Consider the following 21,828-nt stretch of genomic DNA (forward strand, 5'->3'; position numbering starts at 1 on the left):
TTTATTCAAGTTGGGGAAATTCTACAGAAATAACCAAACAAAACTGACACAACTTGACACACATGGACTCAGAATTACTTTGGAAAACTTTTGTCAAGCACGACAATACATCCACAAATGCCAGGTAATTTTTTTTTTAAAGTAATGGATGCTATGTCCTCTGGACCAAAGACAAAAAGGACTATCCAGACTGTTACAAAAAGCCAGGGTCTGGTTGTGTAAGTGCCCTTGGCAAAGGTAACTGACACTTCTGTGATGGCAGGATTCATTCAGAAAAGTACATTGAGATTTTGGAGCAATATATGCTGTTGTTCAAATTCAAAATAGTGGAAAATCCAATCTGTTGAACTTGATGTCATGGGGTTGTGATGTCATGAAATAATGGGTGAACTTGAATTGACCCAAGTCATCCAATGGTACCTCAATTTTGAAAATCGGGCAAATGGTTCAAATTGCAAAATCCCACCTCCAAATTTGACCAAATTTAAATTTGGTGTTGCTAGAGCACTCAAGGTGCAAACATGAAATTTGGTGAAAAGAATCAGGTGATTCTCTCCAATCAACATGCCAAATTTAAATTTTTTTACCATATGGTTCTTTGGGGGGCGGCACAGTGGTGTAGTGGTTAGCGCTGTCGCCTCACAGCAAGAAGGTCCTGGGTTCGAGCCCCGGGGCTGGCGAGGGCCTTTCTGTGTGGAGTTTGCATGTTCTCCCCGTGTCCACGTGGGTTTCCTCCGGGTGCTCCGGTTTCCCCCACAGTCCAAAGACATGCAGGTTAGGTTAACTGGTGACTCTAAATTGACCGTAGGTGTGAATGTGAGTGTGAATGGTTGTCTGTGTCTATGTGTCAGCCCTGTGATGACCTGGCGACTTGTCCAGGGTGTACCCCGCCTTTCGCCCGTAGTCAGCTGGGATAGGCTCCAGCTTGCCTGCGACCCTAGAAGGATAAAGCGGCTAGAGATAATGAGATGAGATGGTTCTTTGGGCTGTCATAGACACCTTACCAGAAGAAGAAAAGGTAGAAACACAGTGGATGCCTATGCAGCTTCAATGTTTGTCCTCCAAATAAATAAATAAAATAATAATATCAGAGATCCAAATCTTTTTTTTTTCAACTATCCTTTCAATCTTTCAGCAGGTATCCACAACACTGTAAACCCGAATAGTACTACTAACTTACAACCTCAATTCCAAAAAAAGTTGAGACCCTGTGTAAACTGTAAATAAAAACAATGTGATAATTTGCAAATCATGGAAATGCTATATTTCATTGAAAATAGTACAAAGACAGCATATCAAATGTTGAAAGTAAGACATTTTTTGTTTTTTTGGAAAAAAGCTCATTTTGGACTTGATGTCAGCAACATGTTTCAAAAAAGTTGGGACAGGGGCATGTTTAGCACTGTGTTGCATCACCTCTACTTTTAACAACATGCTGTAAATGTTTGGGAACTGAGATCAATTGCTGTAGTTTTGAAAGAGAAATGTTGTCCCATTCTTGCCTAATATACAATTTCAGTTGCCCAACAGTTTGGGGTCTCCTGTGCAGTGATAACAAGCCGGATGGTTCCTCTCCTCTTTAGCCTAGAGGATGTGGTGTCCATGATTTAAAAAAAAAAAAAAAAAAAGAATTTCTACTTTTGATTCATCAGACTTCGGGACAATTTTCCACTTCGCCTCAGTCCATTGTAAAAGAGCTCAGGCCCAGAGAAGGTCGTGGTGTTTCTGGATATTGTTTATATATGGTTTTAACTTGCATTTGTGGATGCAGTAATGAACTATTTTCACAGACGATTGTTTTCTGAAGTGTTCCTGAGCCCATACAGTGATTTCCACAATAGACACGTGTCTGCTTTCAATGCAGTGTTGCCTGAGGGCCTGAAGATCACAGGCATCTAATGTCAGTGTTCAGCCTTGTCTATTGCATACAGAGATTTCTCCAGATTCTGTGAATCTTTTAATGTTATGTCGGTCAGATTAGAGCCATTGTATCTGCAGTTTAGCAGTTGTAACTAGGCTTGCCTTTTCTTATAAAACTATTTCATCATTATTCTAGGGCGGCACGGTGGTGTAGTGGTTAGCGCCAGGGTGCGATTTGTCAAAAAACCAGAAGGGGATGGGGGATTTTTTTTTTTTGATCATGAAACATCACAAAATTAAGGTAACAATAGGCTAACAGCTCAATAACATCCAATGATATCAAATGAATAACACTAAATGAAAACGAACACTAAACCAGAGATAGTAAATTCATCTTCCTATCTCTCTGACTAAATACACGAACACTAACACACAACAAAGTTCGCATTGCTTGTCACGTTGCTGTGATGTTTCTCTCCCTCCGGATTAAATGGACAGTGACTCGAAAATCACTAAAATACATGAATACTAAATGAACAGTTTGCTCTGATGGCGCAGTTCATGTGGCCTTTTCTGCTTTCCCGTCTGTGCGCTATCCGCCGCGTTTCGCCCTTCTTTAATCCACATTTCTGCGAATTTCTCAGCAGGGAAGGAACGCACGTCTGGCCCATTGACAGCGAGGAAAAGAAGGCTGTCAGTGTGGATACATTCATTCTGTTGCGCTCATCAATAAGGATGTGATTCATGGTGCTAAATCCATGTTCACACTCTGGATATTGTTATTATCTACAATGTATCTATTTGCTGGGGACGTTCATGAACATCAAAGCTGCCACTTCGGGTCATTTTGAAAGTGAGTGCAATGTAGACCATAGAAAACTGTGTCACAACATGCCTGTCATGTCAACTTTTTTTTTGGTTTGTTTGTTTTATTGACGGGGTTGTCCCCGAGGATTTTTTTTCAGCAGAGATAAAAACCAGAGGGGGGGATGATCCCCACCATCCCAACCAGCAAATCGCACCCAGGTTAGCGCTGTCGCTTCACAGCAAGAAGGTCTGGGTTTGAGCCCCGTGGCCGTCGAGGGCCTTTCTGTGTGGAGTTTGCATGTTCTCCCCATGTCCGCGTGGGTTTCCTCCGGGTGCTCTGGTTTCCCCCACAGTCCAAAGACATGCAGGTTAGGTTAACTGGTGACTCTAAATTGACCGTAGGTGTGAATGTGAGTGTGAATGGTTGTCTGTGTCAGCCCTGTGATGACCTGGCGACTTGTCCAGGGTGTACCCTGCCTTTCACCTGTAGTCAGCTGGGATAGGCTCCAGCTTGCCTGCGACCCTGTAGAACAGGATAAAGCGGCTAAAGATAATGAGATGAGATATATGGGGGAATACTTGATGGCTAGATCATGTAAAATTATTTTATTCATTTTATTTATTTATTTTTCAAGCTCTGTTTCACAGCACCAACAGTAAGGGAGAGAAATTGATTGAAGCAACAAAACGGAGGAGTTAAATGTTCATCTTTTATAGAGTAAAAATCCATTTATTATGGTGTGATTGAGCAGTGAGGGATTGCTCTTGGTGTATCTGTGACCTATGTCTTGTAACATTCAGGCTGAAAGTGAGCTCAACCAGTTATATTTTACAATGTTGCACCCGTCAGTATACAAAAGGAGTCGGCAGAGGAGGTGATAGAGATTTACCTGCTGTGGAATAAAGGTGGGTCAGTCGATGAATCTACTGATGTAGCGATTGTGATTGAGGACCTCAACCATCTTGGGGATCTTAGCAAAGCCTACTGCTATCTGTTGGGGCTAACCATAGATACAACTCAAAGAACCTCAAACGTACTTTTGCAGTATTCTAAATATACTGCTGGAGCAGGATTCTGGAAGCCTTTCAACCAAGATTCAGAGACTCAAATTACCTGCACATATATTTCCCCACTACTGTTCAGCAAGATGCTCTCATACCATGGGAATTTTTCTTTTGCAAGGAATATCTATCTGAAAGTTTAGCTGGTGTATTATCTTAATGTGAGTTGAGATTTCCACTGGTAACAAAATTGCATTTTGGACTGGTATTATTTTTTGTTGGTAACTTTAATTTATGTAAAGTGTCACTGTTCTTTGTGCATTTCAGCCATATGTATTGTAGCATTGAGTTCAGCCTGTTGCTCTCATCGATACACTTAGAAGATAGCTCTGGACACTTAGAGTTTTGCTATGATGGCTGAGGACTACAAATGACATGATAACTTTTGGACTGCAGTTGTCATGAACAGTTTTGCACTCAAGTCTCCATCAATGAACAGTTGATAACATCAACAAAACAGACATCATGTTAAAACAATAATGAATTTGTTGGTTACACAATTGCACTTTGACTATATAGAGCACAGTCACAGAAGCACATTATAATGTTACTATCTGTTGTCACCCAAATGAGGATGGGTTCCCTTTTGAGTCTATTTCCTCTCAAGGTTTCTTCCTCATGTCATCTGAGGGAGTTTTTCCTTGCCACTGTCACCTCAGGCTTGCTCATCAGGGATAAATACATTTATATGGAATAAATACATTAGTTCATATGTTTAAAATCTTTATTTTTCTGTAAGTCTGCTTTGCAGCACTGTCTATTGTTAAAAGTACTATATAAATACTGTAAATGGACTTGACTTGGACATTTTCACATGTTCATTGGAAAGAATAAACTTGGTTGAAAGTTAAGCTATTTAAAATGCCAAACAGTTTTATTATATTATCCAAGTTGAGATTTCCATAAATGCCAAACAGCCTCAGTTGACTGACATTTTTTGCAATTGTTTGGTGACTTAAATTGACTGAAGTACTCATTGTTCTTGTTGCATTTCACCCATGTTTGAGAGATTGTTTACTAATATGCAAAGTTCAATTTGGCTTACTGTTTTTAAGTGTGGACATTTTTACATATGCCATTTGCAAAGTAAACCAGGTTGCATTTAGACTTTAGATGATGTATTATATACTGGTCTTAATGTGTGTACAATTGCTTTGTTTACATTTGGGTTCATTGGATATGCAGTATTTACCTCGCATAAAGCACCCCTGGAGTAAAGGGTAAATACCAGTGAAAATAAGTTAAGTAAATGTAGCATTATTTTTGACAATTGATAGTCCAGTATGAATTAAACTCAGTTAAAAACATTGAGTAGATGGATCACATTTGTTTTGTTAAATAATGGTCTCATTTTCAATTACATCAACCTTGCAATTCAATTATATCTACTCTTTTTTTTATTTATACTTAAAGCTACTATTGACTTGGGATTTTTAATTATGTATACTCAGTTTTATGTCATGGTACTAAATGTTATTCAGATCAACTTAATTTTTTTTTTTGCTTCCATTTACTCAATTCATAAGGTAGATTTAAATGACTTAACAGCTTTAAAATTTACTTAATATTTCAATTATAGTTTAAGTTTTTAGAGTGTCCAGTGTATATCCATCCATTATCTGTAGCCGCTTATCCTGTACAGGGTTGCAGGCAAGCTGGGTGAGAGGCGGGGTACACCCTAGACAAGTCGCCAGGTCATCGCAGGGCTGACACATAGACAAACAACCATTCACATTCACACCTATGGTCAATTTAGAGCCACCAATTAGCCTAACCTGCATGTCTTTGGACTGTGGGGGAAACCAGAGCACCCAGAAGAAACCCACGCAGACACGAGGAGAACATGCAAACTCCACACAGAAAGGCCCTCATCAGCCGCTGGGCTTGAACCCAGAACCTTCTTCCTGTGAGGCAACAGTGCCGCCCCAAAACGTAAGCAATAAATAAATGAAATTAATGAAATTGCAGTTAAACAAATTATAAAAAAATCTGAACATACTTGTTACCTGTCAGGTGATGTCTATTAGCTTATACACAATATAACTCCCAGTCACAGATTTAGCAGTTTTACTCCAGACACATCACAAGATTAGTGTTGTTGTTTACAAAGAAAACTCATTTGATACCATCAGCTATACATGATGACCTCAAAAATGAATAGCAAACTATTTCACAGAGCACCACAGTGTCACACACTCCTGCAGATTGTTCAAACCATGAACTATATATTTTTTCTTTTTTCCTCTAATGTTTGGCCAAGAATATTATGGCCAGAGTTCTCTCATCTGGTTTTACTAAATATATGTAATGTAGTTAATGTATTAAAAAAAAAAAAAGTCATAACTGAGTACACAGTTTGTCTTGCTTTTTTTTTTTATTATGGATAGTTCACTGCAGCATTAGGTTTAACATGGGTCATGCTCATATTAATGTTCATATTCTTCATGCGTCCATATGTTTTGACACTAGGCAGTCTAAACTCAATTTGCAATAAGACTGCATACAGTTTTTACAGCTTCAAACCCAACTGAGAAAAGCATCAAAATGGTTCATATTCAAACTTTCACATCAGCCCAAAAAAGTTTTTTTTTTTTTTAAAACACCTGGCAAAAATAATGGAGCAGAACAGGTGTGTTAGCCTGTGTAACTGCAGCTAGGTCTAACTGATATTTAGGGGAAGTTCCTTTACTGACACAATGTTTACAGTTTACTCTTTGTTTCTTCATTTTCTTCATTCATTTGGTATGTAGGCAGCAACAAGGGGAGATCATTAAAGCCATCCTGAATATCTACACATCTTCAGCACCCTTCCATTCTCTCTACCGTATCTTTCTTTCTTCCTCTGACCCTGCCTTCTTCCTTTCATTTTTATACCGACGGGCACCCACAGCTTTTAATAAAAGGCATAGGATTTTAAATTAGAAATTAATTTGGATAATTTGTCTCCTATGAGCAGCCTTCTCTAACGCGCCTGCCAGGAATATGTTAATATATCATATTCATATTAAGTAATTGCCAGACCCAGATGCCTGTGATTATAGCACTGAAAAGAAGGCTCATCTAATTAGTAAGAACTGCTTCACCCATGTTAATACCACAACAGAGTTTGCTTGGTGCACAGAGGAGTCAGAAATTCCAACCTTTTACACACACACACACACGCGTGCAGTACACTTTGTGAGGATCAAAAAGAACTAACTATCCTCATAATGAGAGGATAGTGTCAAATGGCCACAGTGTCAAATATCATTAATAAGATTCAGTAATAATTATATCAATGGAAGGTCCCCAAAAATTATTATATAAATATAAATGCATATATAATGCATATAAACGCATGCATACATGAACATTTGATGTTGGTACAGGCCATATCACCTAGCTTGATTTTCTATCTACCAGAATGCATCCAAACTAGTAAATTGAAGACTGATCCATTTAACCTACTCTGAATGTCCAACTGCTCATCTCATCTCATTATCTCTAGCCGCTTTATCCTTCGACAGGGTCGCAGGCAAGCTGGAGCCTATCCCAGCTGACTATGGGCGAAAGGCGGGGTACACCCTGGACAAGTCGCCAGGTCATCACAGGGCTGACACATAGACACAGACAACCATTCACACTCACATTCACACCTACGGTCAATTTAGAGTCACCAGTTAACCTAACCTGCATGTCTTTGGACTGTGGGGGAAACCAGAGCACCCGGAGGAAACCCACGCGGACACGGGGAGAACATGCAAACTCCACACAGAAAGGCCCTCGCCGGCCACGGGGCTCGAACCCGGACCTTCTTGCGGTGAGGCGACAGCGCTAACCACTACACCACCGTGCCACCCCCTGAAAGTAATATATTTGACAATAAACTGATCTATAACCAGTATTTTGCTGTGGAATGGAAGCACACATACTGTACACAAAGAGGAGGGGGGAAAGAAAAATCACACATTCATACAAACAGAGCGAGTGCAACACACATACAAATGCTTTCAACCTGCACTGAGTTGTATGGCCTGTGGCTAAGATAAGAATAATATTCAACATGCATGAAACAAGGGCACACATCAAACAGCCATTCTAACCAAACACTCCTCAATTGCCAACAACCCTTTCCCTAACTGATGTATGACCACGCCCTCTCGAATGTCATGCATGGTGATATTTCTGTAAAATGTACGTTCTCCATTACAAATCCAGTAACTGTGTTTGCTGTACGCCTTCAGAGCTGTTTTACAACCCTGTGCTCAATGAGTGCTGTAGACACACATCAAAAACACTCACACGGACAAATTCCTTGTGTTTTGTTTCAAGGACAGAGCTCTCCGTAGGCCAGAGCAAATCAAACTTTCTCCAAGTCGGTTGTCAGTGTTGAAAGCACATGTGAACATTCCATCGAGGTCACATGATGCTCAGAATGAAGTAAACACACAATTAGAGTGAGCTTGCATGCTTAACACATGTCTGTTGCCACACATGCATTTTTACAAATGTTTAATTAGGTCATATTAATTAAAAGAGCACTCTCTTCTGTCTCTCCATCTTCTTTATCACCATTGTTCCTCTTTTTTCAGCAGATATGCAACATGACCTCTAGTTAATTGAAACCCAAGAGACCCTTCTTGCATAAAATCAGATTTATCTTTCCTTAAAAGGGTTCTGATAAAAATAGTGTGAGCGCTGCGGATGAGAAAGCATAGGCCTGGAGCCACAAAGACGAGGCTCGCTGCTGCCCTTTGCCCTTCCTCTATCGGCATTCTGAAACAAGTGCTAACATTAACTAGCTGGGGATGCATTAATTAATTGCAGGAAAACAGACAAAAAGACTATAGGGAAGATTTTTTTCAGAGATAGAGAAAGGCAGAAGGAGAGAATGGATAAGAAAATGAGCATCCACTGTGCACGGTTTCCCCTAGACAATTAAGCGATGAGTATCACGGATGCCCTGTGCTAAAACTCTAATTATATGTGTCATTCATGGTTGAGCACACATGACTCATCTGGGTCTATTCCACCTACATCTCTTTACATTATGTACAGAGTTAACATTTGACTTTTAAGAGTTTGTTATTCCAGAGGAACTCTGTGTCTTCGCAGCGTTTGTCTTAACTGCCCCATGCAGCCACTGCCTATTAGACCCATGCCATTTGATTTCATGTGTAGGAAGAGACACAAAGACGTCAGTGTGTTTCAAATGGCATACCATGCTCTATGTTATTACGCCATACACTATAGGTTTGAGTATGTAGTACCTGGATTTTTGTAAGGTAATAACAATGAAATCAAGCACCAACAATTTGCAGTGACAGGTTAACATTTTCACATGCAGTCACCAGTTTTAAAATCTGAAATAACTGGTTTAACCTTTTTGCTTTTAATCTGAGTCTGACCCTTTTAGCTGAATTGAAATCTTTGGTGCGTTAACATGGTCAGTATCACATACTTGCTTCAAGTTAAATAGTGAATAGATATAAGACTAGATATTGAACACTTCTTTTCTTTGTTTTACGTTTCTCTTTATTTCTAGTTTTAAATGAAAAAGAAAAAAATATCAGATTTTCAGTGTGATCATAAGGTTTTGAACCACTCTTCTTCTTATTCTAATAATAATAATAATAATTATTATTATTATGTTTTGAAATGTCCAGTGGTCAGCATTCCATTTCATTTCTCAGCAGTTTTAGTCCATCCTCTCAGCATTAATAGTACAATCTAGTGCCCAGTTATTTCGCCATTGTTAACACATTTGAACTAATGGTACAGAAAATAATGTTGGCCACTAGTTGTACTAGTCTAGGTCTTATTGAGCACGGTATTAATAGGGTCTAAAGAGGTGTGAATGCTCTGACAAAGTCTGCACTTTCAGACAAAGTGAGCTCAAGCACTCAGAGATAAAACCACTAGTGAAGAGGGTGGGTCACAATCTTTGTACCCAATTACTGCAAACACATATTTCACATTCAGACACAGACGCCATGCAGAAACAGCCTGGGGGGCGACCGTTATTGATGCTACACCCCCAAGGACACACACATATGGGCCCCTATCTCATAGCCTTTTATTAATTCACTATAATATAGCTCTTCCATGCTAGCATTTACATTGTTGGGAAATAGTGCTATAATTAAAAATGGACTCTGTGTGTGTGTGTGTGTGTGTGTGTGTGTGTGTGTGTGTGTGTGTGTTGTTTACTTGCAGCTGGGGTGATACATAAAACAAGCATGCTGTCCCTCAAATCTGCACTCCCAGGCTCCCCTCTCAATCCCCACACAAATTAATAGGCAACCACCACTGATGCGTTAAATTGCCTTGTGTTGGGTGCTGAAGACGACCAGATTATTTATTATTTCTGATTAAAGTACTTCCTTCACTTTGCTGTCGGGGTACAACGGTTTTCTTTTTTATGTTACATTATATAAAACCCAAGACATTTTGAATCTTTTTTACACATAGGGTGTGAATAATTAAGTGCATACAGTTTTCTAATATGATCTTTGTATACATATATACATTATATCCTCTCATTTACATATAATTGTCAATCTCCATTTCTCCCAGGAATGGTGGTCTTTTCTGTTGATTTGGTCTAACAAAAGATGCATGAAGCCATTTTGTTACTGACAGGAGAAAATAAATGATACATGTTAAGTAAATGTTAAATGGATCATACTATATGAACCGTCAAGTTGAAGTAGTTGGCACATTGTACAGTAGTACACGTCCTATAAAGCAACTCTTCATTCTTGGTCAAAAATAAACTGTTTCTCGAAACTGCTGAAGAAGGGCCCTTATAATAAGAAAGATATTGACAGAATTTTCAGTATCTGCTGTTTAACACAATGCATAACAATGTTTTAATCTCCATCATTCTTTTTAATACCATTAAGTTAGGGAAATATAAAATGTGTTCTTATAGAATTGAATCCACATTTTTGCTCTATTTGTTTGTTTGTTATTAAGGAAAAATACATTCATGCATTCTGCATCCTGCTTGGTATCATGCATCTTGGCTTCACCTCTTTTCATATGTGTGTCACTAGTCTTTGTGTGGAGATCAAGTGGAAGGTTACTGGTACTGAAGGCATGATAAAATCCCCTCAGGAAGACTGTTAGTGATGTCAGGTATCAAATCATCATCATCATGTTACCTTGCATTCAGTGAACATGTGGTTGCATTAAGGAGGAGATTCAACATGCCACCCAGGCTTATGTGAGTATGTGAGACTCTTTTCTGCTGCTTCTCAATTGCTTTCACTATACACCTTTAGTTAGAGTGGTTTAACTATATCATTACGGGATCACTGTGCGACCTCAAGGTATTAAACTGTCGCCGTTTTTGCATGAGAAAGTCCAAAGCAGAGATTCAGCCAAGGTTCAGCTTGAAGGCTGACACTCTATTAGTGTTTAAAGTGCATATCACAAGTAAATTCAGGAGCAAGATCAATGTCTCATCTCATTATCTCTAGCTGCTTTATCCTGTTTTACAGGGTCACAGGCAAGCTGGAGCCTATCCCAGCTGACTACGGGCGAAAGGCGGGGTACACCCTGGACAAGTCGCCAGGTCATCACAGGGCTGACACGTAGACACAGACAACCATTCATACTCACATTCACACCTACGGTCAATTTAGAGTCACCAGTTAACCTAACCTGCATGTCTTTGGACTGTGGGGGAAACCGGAGCACCCGGAGGAAACCCACGTGGACACGGGGAGAACATGCAAACTCCACACAGAAAGGCCCTCGCCGGCCACGGGGCTCGAACCCGGGCCTTCTTCCTGTGAGGCGACAGCACTAACCACTACACCACCGTGCCGCCCCCAAGATCAATGTAATTCTCCTATTTTATATTAAACTTTGGTCAAATATCTGTCATATTTTGCATTTTGTGCAATTTTTTTACCTTGCGCAATACCAGAAAAATTCAGTTGAAATCAAGCCATTTGAGGCGAATTGGTCCGCCTCTGAAAAAACTTGACATTTGGATTTCCCGGTAAACATTGATTTTCGTGACATCACGTACGGGACACCTCCTTCTGAATCCTACGTCAGCGCTGGTTTGCTTATGAGAAAACGACCGTATTATTTACATCCCCAGTGTTGTCTCCGTCATCTTCACTTCTTGAATCATCATCAAATCCAAACAGATGAAGCCCCAGTTCTGACATCTCATTATATTCTTCATCCAAAGGTGAAGTAACATTGCGCTCAGGTGACAATTCCATATTTCAATACAAAATCGCTAGCTGCTAAACTTGGTGTACACAGGCTGTGCACTGAAACTGTGCAAGCTCTCTCAGCCTGCTGGCGCTTCCGCAGGTGACGTCACAAATCTGGCTCCAGACTCCCTTGGGATTTTTCCAGACGCGTTTTGTTATTTTATTTTTTTCTGCTGTAGACAGGTGGCCTTATGCAAAATTACCCTTCTGGATGAGTGTGTAAAGGGACATACTTTCATTTCAAAAAATAAAAACAAACAAAATTGGTCCAGGATATGCACTTTAACCTTAAACATATGCTGTGCTTCTGTTTTCAGCTGGAATTACAACTCATTGTTGGGACCTGCTACCTGAACTGGGCATTTCATGTAGCATGATTCATTGTATACTTTGTGATGATAGAACTTTAGCATTAAAAAGGAATCCGGAGTAATCTTGTCTGTCCCTTTCTTACCAAAATACGCATGTGTGTGTGAGAGAAACAAAAGTTGTTTTCCCACAGAGGCAAAGGGTGCTTAGCATTCTGGATTTGTCCGTCTGTCTGTCTGTCATAATTTATTGACACTGGTGTGTAACAAGCGCCTGCCACCCAGATTTACGTGCTGATTTGAAAAATAAATAAGAGCTGTGGAGAGCAGCGATGACTTTAATCACAGACTGTAGGAACATGAAGGAGTGGGAATATGAAACATAGGAAGGAAATTAGATATTATGCCCTCAAGACAACTGCAGCCGCTGGCCCATTCATTATTAGTGTGATATTTATTATTGAGAATTTCTCTCCCTGACTGAGTGTGGAATATTCTCCAAGCTCCAGCAGTCCAAGTTCTTTCATGAAACGTGGTGCTCCCACCCAGAGCTGCTGTCTGCTGCTGACCAGGCAAATCTGTAGCGAAGACACATCACATACATTATTGTCACATGTATACACACACACACATGCACAGAAAATGAGCAGTTTATATAACTTAAACATTCTTCAGATGAATATTTATAGCTGAGGTAATGGCATCCAGATTGTCATGAAAGTCTTTGCTGAATTTGCTGAACGCTGTATTTCCTTTAACAGGGACAGAATAGATAAACAGTGATTCCTTTTAAATGGAAGCTTTTAGAATTTTAAACTACTTAAAACAAAGAAAGTAAATGTGCAATATCCTGAATATTTAATATTCAAAAGTCTGCACTATGTCTAAGGCCACATCCACACGACAACGGCAACGTGATGTTATTTAAAAAAAATATCGCCTCCAAATGGGCAACGATCAGTAGAAATCAGGTCCATATGGCAACGCAACGCTTGCTGAAAACGATGCAATACACATGCCACACCTCTAGGGGCGCTGTAAGACGGTCCCTTCGGACACACCAGAACAACCCATACGAAAAAGAACAGTAAAGAACTTATAAGAGTTTACCACTGTCTTAGTAGTAAATCCTTATAAATATAAATAAATATATATGCCATGTATGATTTACTCCTGAAAGTGGCCCATTTTGCATTTTCCTCATACAAATTTTTTATGAAAATCTAGTATGTATGAAGTGAACGTTGTGCATGGTTTTTACAGATAATGTGTATGATGAATTACACTGTCTTTGTATGCTTCATGTAATGTTTGTAGTTTTAAATTATATTTTACAGTTTAAAATGTACATGCCTTTTATATGTAAATCCAACACAAACATATGTGGATTTACATATAAAAGGCATATACATTTTAAACTGTAAAATATAATTTAAAACTACAAACATTACATGAAGCATACAAAGACGGTGTAATTCATCATACACATTATCTGTAAAAACCATGCACAACGTTCACTTCATACATACTAGATTTTCATAAAAAATTAGTATGAGGAAAATGCAAAAGGGGCCACTTTCAGGAGTAAATCATACATGGCATATATATTTATTTATAAATCCTTATAAGGATTTATCCTTATATTTATAAGGATTTACTACTAAGACAGTGGTAAACTCATAAGTTCTTTACTGTTCTTTTTCGTATGGGAATAGAAGTAAGGACGCATGCGCATAAACTATTATGCGCGAGACTTCATATTAGCCACAAAGTCAGGAAAATCTGTTCGTAAAATTACATTATAATGACCAAATACAATGAAAAGTATTTTTCCAGTCTCACCTGTGAAAGGTAATCCCATGTGATCTCGTTTGGACGGTAAACCTGTTGGTACAGTTAAACGCAGCTAATCTTTATTCTCCGCTTTGACCTTTCCAATATGGCGGCGAGGATGACGTACGCGGAAGGCGGCGTCTTTAATGGTCCGGAATAAATTGAATACTACAGGTTGATGGATTAATTTGCTGTTTCTCACCTGTGAAAGGTAATCCCATGTGATCTCCTTTGGACGGTAAACCTGTTGGTACAGTTAAACGCAGCTAATCTTTATTCTCCGCTTTGACCTTTCCAAAATGGCGACGAGGATGACGTACGCGGAAGGCGGCGTCTTTAATTGTCCGGAATAATTTGAATGATACACGTTGATGGATTAATTTGCTTTTCTACGCCCTTTTTTGAGGAATGTATTGTAGGACTTAAACCATCATCTGAAGAGGTGAGATCGCTCCTTTTTTCCCCTTATTTTTGCTGGCGGGATTGACTCTGCCCTAAGGGCTATTCTCTCTCTCTCTCTCACTTTGCACCAGGCATTACACAATAAATATTCACAGTGAAAATATTTTGTAAGCGCGTTTCATGAACCAATTTATAGGATTTCTTGACAACTCGCATCGCATCGCAGTGAGATCATTGGCACTACTGGTGTTAAGAATCAGACCATTTCATAAATGAATATTTTGCTGTAGAGCTGCAGTGTTTGTACAATTGCATGTTTTTGCTTCACTATTACTGTCACTATTCTGCTTCTTGCATTACTACTGTGAACTAACACTGAACATAATAATAATAATAATAATAATATCCAAGCTCGTGTTTCACTCTCACTAGTGCTCTGTAAGGCTTTTTCCTGGTGATATTCGTTACACTTCTACCCGGCGTGAAGCATTCACAGTCATGTGGTTGTGACGTCATCGTAAACAAATCCGTTTTACTCATCCAGACGACTTCACAACGGCAACGTTGCCAGATCTTTCCACTCTGGAACCCGTTCTCAAAAAGATTGCGTTTTGGGCACCCAAAACGCCGGCGCCGTGTGGACGCCAGGCCTAAACGATAAGCAATTGTATCGGAGTCACCTGAATCCGTTGCCGTGTGGACAGGGCCTAAGTCCCCATTTAAATGTACACAAATTTGTGATATTGACCATGTTAACTCCTTTGTACAAAAAGCTCAGATTTTCCTCATCTCTATTTTCTTTTATTGATGCATGTGTTCAGACATACTCTCTGATGGATTTGATGTAAAATGGATCATAAGGCAGCGGCAGCAAGGTGGTGTAGTGGTTAGCACTGTCGCCTCACAGCAAGAAGGTCCTGGGTTTGAGCCCAGCGGCCAGCGAGGGCCTTTCTGTGCGGAGTTTGCATGTTCTCCCTGTGTCTGTGTGGGCTTCCTCTGGGTGCTCCAGTTTCCCCCACAGTCCAAAGACATGCAGGTTAGACTAATTGGTGGCTTTAAATTGACCGTAGGCGTGAGTGTGAATGGTTGTTTGTGTCTATGTGCCAGCCCTGCAATAACCTGGCGACTTGTCCAGGGTGTACCCCGCCTCTCGCCCATAGTCAGCTGGGATAGACTCCAGCCTGCCTGCCACCCTGTAAAACAGGATAAGCAGCTACAGATAATGGATGGATCATAAGGTTTTGTGCAAACTTGTGGAGTCCATGCTAGCTTGAGTGCACACTGTCATTAAAACAAAAAGGGGACATCCCAAATACTAAGAAACTCCGAAATTCATAGAAATTTTTCAAATATTTTACTTTTCGGGCGGTGCGGTGGTGTAGTGGTTAGCGCTGTCGCCTCACAGCAAGAAGGTCCTGGGTTCGAGCCCCGGGGCCGGCGAGGGCCTTTCTGTGCGGAGTTTGCATGTTCTCCCCGTGTCCGCGTGGGTTTCCTCCGGGTGCTCCGGTTTCCCCCACAGTCCAAAGACATGCAGGTTAGGTTAACTGGTGACTCTAAATTGACCATAGGTGTGAATGTGAGTGTGAATGGTTGTCTGTGTCTATGTGTCAGCCCTGCGATGACCTGGCGACTTGTCCAGGGTGTACCCCGCCTTTCGCCCGTAGTCAGCTGGGATAGGCTCCAGCTTGCCTGCGACCCTGTAGAAGGATAAAGCGGCTAGAGATAATGAGATGAGATGAGATTTTACTTTTCACTCAAGTTTATATATATATATCTTAACTAAAAGAAGCTCAGAAGGATAAATGAGCCATGTTGTATTGACTGAACAACTGGTTTGATACTTTGCTTGCTCTTTTCTTACCTGTTTTCACTTGTCACATCATTGATGTTGGCTTTCTAGAGCTTAAAAATGTGTAGGCATAAGATTATCAAAATAGAGAGTAGGACCTAATGATTTAAGGCACATTTGTGATCAATTGTTCATTAAATTGTTCATAGAACCACTACACTTAAAATCAGCAGATATATGGTTTTGGACAAATCCTCCTTCCTATTATCAGATAAATAGAATGCAAGTAATGGATCAAACACGTAAAAAGATGTGCCAAAATGAGATTTAGTCACACTGACTCTCCTTCATTCTACAAGAAAATTATTTTGCATCTGTATAAAATAGTTATTCTCATTCTCATCTCATTATCTCTAGCCGCTTTGTCCTGTTCTACAGGGTCACAGGCAAGCTGGAGCCTATCTCAGCTGACTACGGGCGAAAGGCGGGGTACACCCTGGACAAGTCACCAGGTCATCACAGGGCTGACACATAGACACAGACAACCATTCACACTCACATTCACACCTACGGTCAATTTAGAGTCGCCAGTTAACCTAACCTGCATGTCTTTGGACTGTGGGGGAAACCGGAGCACCCGGAGGAAACCCACGCGGACACGGGGAGAACATGCAAACTCCACACAGAAAGGCCTTCGCCGGCCACGGGGCTCAAGCCCGGACCTTCTTGCTGTGAGGCGACAGCGCTAACCACCACACTACCGTGCCGCCTAAAATAGTTATTGTATATCAGTATTTTATAACTGTGGAAGTTATCGACTCAGCTTTTGTTTGTTGCTAATGAAAATTTGGCCATCTTTTAGACAAGATAGAGAGATCTAGAATGTGGATTGACTAAGAAAAAAAATCATCATTTATAATTATATTAAATTTAAATGTAACGACACAAATCTCGTTAGTGAAGCCAATAACAGCTTTTCAGTTATCCCTTAACTACTCAACTGCTTACAATTGTATGTCAACGGTAATAATAATGATAATAATAATAATAAGTCTGGTGAACTCATGTAATCATCCAATCATGTGGCAGCAGTGCAGTGCATAAACTCATGCACATGTCCAGAAGCTCCAGGTAATGTTCACATCAACCACCAAAATGAGAAAAATGTGATCTCATTGATTTTGACCGTGGCATGATTGTTGATGACAGATAGGCGAGTTTGAGTATTTCTATAACTGTTGATCTGTTGAGATTTTCACTCTCAGCAGTTTACTAAATTACTGAGGATGGTGGAGGTGGTGTAATGGTGTGGAGAATGTTTTCTTGGTACACTTTGGGCCCATTAATGCCAATCACTCCTCACTTGAATATTATAGCCTATTTGAGTATTGTTGGTGGCCATGTGTATCCCTTCATGGCCACAATTTCTGGCATGATAATGCATCATGCCAAAAAGCAAAAGATGTCTCAAACTGGTTTTGTGAGTGTGGCGATGATTCAGTGTTCTTCATTGACCTTCCCAGTTACAGGATTTTAATCCAGTCGAACATATTTGGGATGTGGGAGAAGGGGAGATTCATAGCATGAGAAGTGCACCTGAAAAATCTGCAGGAATTGTATGATACAATCATGTCAACATCATGGACCAGAATCTCAAATGAATGCTTCTGACATCTTTTGGAATCCAAGCCACCAAGAACTGAAGCCGTTCTCATTGCAAAGGGAGGCCCTACCCAGTATTAGTATAGTGTTCCAAATAAAGTGCTTCATTAGTGTATATGTAAATATGCTACCAATGTATGAGATACTACAAATAAAAACTATTTACATTGTGGTAATAATAATAATAATAATTATTATTATTATTATTATTATTAATAACAAAGACAGGTGCTTATTCTGATACATGTCCGAGTTTTGTCCAGCAGCGTTAGCTATTCCACCCCAAAAAAGACTTGACTTTTGTCCCTTTTTATTTCAGATGGAGAATGTGTGCATCCTCCAAATTATTTGTTGTCCTATATGCAGGTTTTGACCCACTTTAGACCATGTAATTTCTCTTTGAGCCCTTTTACGTGACCACTTTGGTTGTTTGGCCAGCCTAGGCCGTGTGTTAATGGATGGGATGCCAGTGGGCCCTGCTGAGCTCATGAAGAGGTTGCAGCATTTATATGGTCTTCTACAGGAGCCTATTTACTGCAGTGATGAGCTGCACATGCCCTCCATTATTTATGAAGGGAGGCCAGAAATGCTGCCATGGGGGTCAGTGAACCCAGGTACACCTGACATTAATAAGAGCCTCACCAAGGCTCGAGGTGTTTGTCTATACTGTATGTGGGCAAGAGAGAGAGAGAAACAAACATGACACAGAAGGCAAAGAGGACATTAAATGAATTTTGGTTGCATTGCACCAAGGACAAATGCATCTTCAAAGTAAATGTGCTGTTAACATTGGTAAAACCTTTAGAGCTAATATATTAAAAAGTGTTCAGAGAGAACAGTTTGAGCTATTCTGGTTACCTGTTACTAAGCACTCTTGGTCCAAATCAGGATGATTAACAAGCCTTGTGGGTATAGAACTGGGAAAATGGATAATCTTACATGCCAACACAATTGCTGCACTCTCCTAAAGTCCTTGTAGCTGTGTAGCACGTGTTTGGCATATGTTAAGTGTCTGAGACGGAAAGTACAAATGTGTTGGTTGATAGATGAAACTCTATGCACTTTGAATGAGTTTAAACCTTCATTATTCGTGTTGCTGCCATTCTTCTCCAGACACTAAGACAAATGGGTGCACTGGGTGGCAGTCACATGGGGTTTTCAGACCTCGCGCCGTCCAAATGGACCTTTCATATCCGCGGATAATAACAAGGACTTCATTTCTGTACCTTGAGACAAATTGGTTGCATTTAGAAGGCTTACGATTCGAAATAAAGTTCTCAGAAAGATATATAACACCTCCTTCACAACTGTGAACATTTCACTTTTGAGACAAAGGCCTGGCAGTGGTGTTGCTTTTCAGGAAGGTTAAAAATGCAATAAAAGCTGTGAAGAGGAATCATGTGTCTTTTGTGGTGTTGAACATATTTTGTAAATATGGCGTATAACAGTAAGCTGGAATGACTGCACTTTCAATTCACTGATTTCACATGGAAGTGTTTCAAAATAAAGCCTACATAAAATATATATATACACTAGTGCATCTCAAAAAATTAGAATACCATGAAAAAGTTCCTTTTTTCATAATTTAATTCAAAAAGGTAAACTTTAATATATTCTATATTCATTACATGTAAAGTGAAATATTTAAAGCCTTTTTTGTTTTAATTTTGATGATTATGGCTTATAGCTCATGAAAATCAGAAATCCAGTCTCTCAAATTATTAGAATATTCCCTAAGATCAATCAAAAAAAAGATTTACAATACAGAAATGTCCAACTTCTGAAAAGTATATTCATTGATACACTCAATACTTGGTTGGGGCTCCTTTACCATGAATTACTGTATCAATGCGGTGTGGCATGGAGGTGATCAGTCTGTGGCACTGCTGAGGTGTCATTGAAGCCCAGGTTGCTTTGATAGCGGCCTTCAGCATATCTGTATTTTTGGGTCGGGTGTTTCTCATCTTCCTTTTGACAATACCCCATAGGTTCTCTATGGGGTTCAGGTCAGGCAAGTTGGCCAGCCAATCAAACACAGTAATATCATTGTCAGCAAACCATTTGGTAGTAGTTTTGGCACTGTGGGTAGGTGCTAAGTCCTGCTGGAAAAGGAAATCAGCATCTCCAAAAAGCTCATCAGCAGATGGAAGCATGAAGTGCTCTAAAATCTCCTGGTAGATGGCTGTGTTGACTTTGGACTTGATAAAATACAGTGGACCAACACCAGCAGATGACATGGCACCCCAAATCATCACAGACTGTGGAAACTTCACACTGGGCTTCAAACCTTGGATTATGTGCCTCTCCACTCTTCCTCCAGACTCTAGAACCGTGATTTCCAAATTAAATGCAAAATGCACTTTCATCTGAAAAGAGGACTTTGGACCACTGAACAACAGTCCATTTCTTTCTCTCCTTAGCCCAGATAAGACACTTCTGACATTGTCTCTGGCTCAGGAGTAGCTTGATATTAGGAATGCGAAAGTTGTATCCCCTTTCTTGAAGATGTCTGTTCGTGATGGGTCTTGATACACTGACACCAGCCTCAGTCCACTCCTTGTGAAGCTCTCCCAAGTTCTTGAATAAACTTTTCTTGACAATCCTCTCAAGACTGCGGCCATCCCTGTTGCTTGTGCACCTTTTCCAGCCACCCTTTTCAGCAATGACCTTTTGTGGCTTACCCTCCTTGTGGTGGGCATCAGTGATCATCTTCTGGACAACAGTCAAGTCAGCAGTCTTCCCCATGATTGTGGTTGTGTGTACTGAACTAGACCGAGAGATACACTGTGTTCATACTGTTTTACTCAAACTCGAAATGAAATATTCTATTATTTTGAGATGGTTTTTTTATGTTTTTGTACTGTATGCCATACTGATTAAAATTAAAATAGAAAAATGCTTGAAACATTTTAGTTTATGTGTAATGAGTCTATAATATATAACTTTCACTTTCTTAAATAACTGATAGAAAATATTGAACTTTTTCACAATATTCTAATTTTTTGAGATGCACTAGTGTATATAGACATATATACCGTATATATTTATGAATGACGGAGAAAGCTGCTTGATCCAGCTTGTTTTTGCCCAGCAGCTGAACTCTATAACCAAATTCAGCAATTAGACACTTTATTCTTTATGGAAAACCTGCCAGCATTATGAAATCCTTAAATCCTAATTACCCAGTGTTTATCATCCACCTTGAGTTCCTCAGTTTTCATTAGACCACTGACAGAGCTGTTAACACACACACACAGATAAGAGCAAGATCTGCCCCCCTGCAGCGTGCTGTTTAACTCCTACCAGCCTCTGAGAGCTCAGACACTCACTGGTTGAAGGACACAATGACTTTTTAAACAGTTCTTTTTAATAGTAACACACATTCCCTCCTCCCTCCTTTGATTACTAACAGCAGCAGCTTTAAATTGAAGCAGCCTTCCCTAAATTTTGAATTTTTTTGTGTCATTCCACCTAGAAATATAACTATGAATAGTCGCTTTTCTGTGCTGGAGCATTCTGAGTCCATTTGCTATTTTTTTCCCCCCAGTGTATGAAATCCATAGCAAACGCCCTCACTCTCTTTAAGTGGGGGTTAACCAGCAAGCTGCGTAGGCACCCATTGTGTTTCTACCTTTTCTTATTATTCATCATCTTCTGGTTAAGGTGTCTATGGCAGCCCATAGAACTGTATGATTAAAAGTTTTGAAATTTGGCACACTGATTGGAGACAGTCCCTGGATTCTTTCACCAAATTTCTTGTTTGCACTTTGAGTGCTTTAGCACCGCCTGCGGGTCAAAGTTGCCATTTTGAATTTTATCAAAAACACTTAAATGTTTTCATGTCACAAATTTTGTCCAATCTTCACTAAATTTGGTACAGATGATCTTT

The sequence above is a fragment of the Neoarius graeffei genome, chromosome 19 (assembly GCF_027579695.1).
Source record: "Neoarius graeffei isolate fNeoGra1 chromosome 19, fNeoGra1.pri, whole genome shotgun sequence".
Taxonomy (NCBI): Eukaryota; Metazoa; Chordata; class Actinopteri; order Siluriformes; family Ariidae; genus Neoarius; species Neoarius graeffei.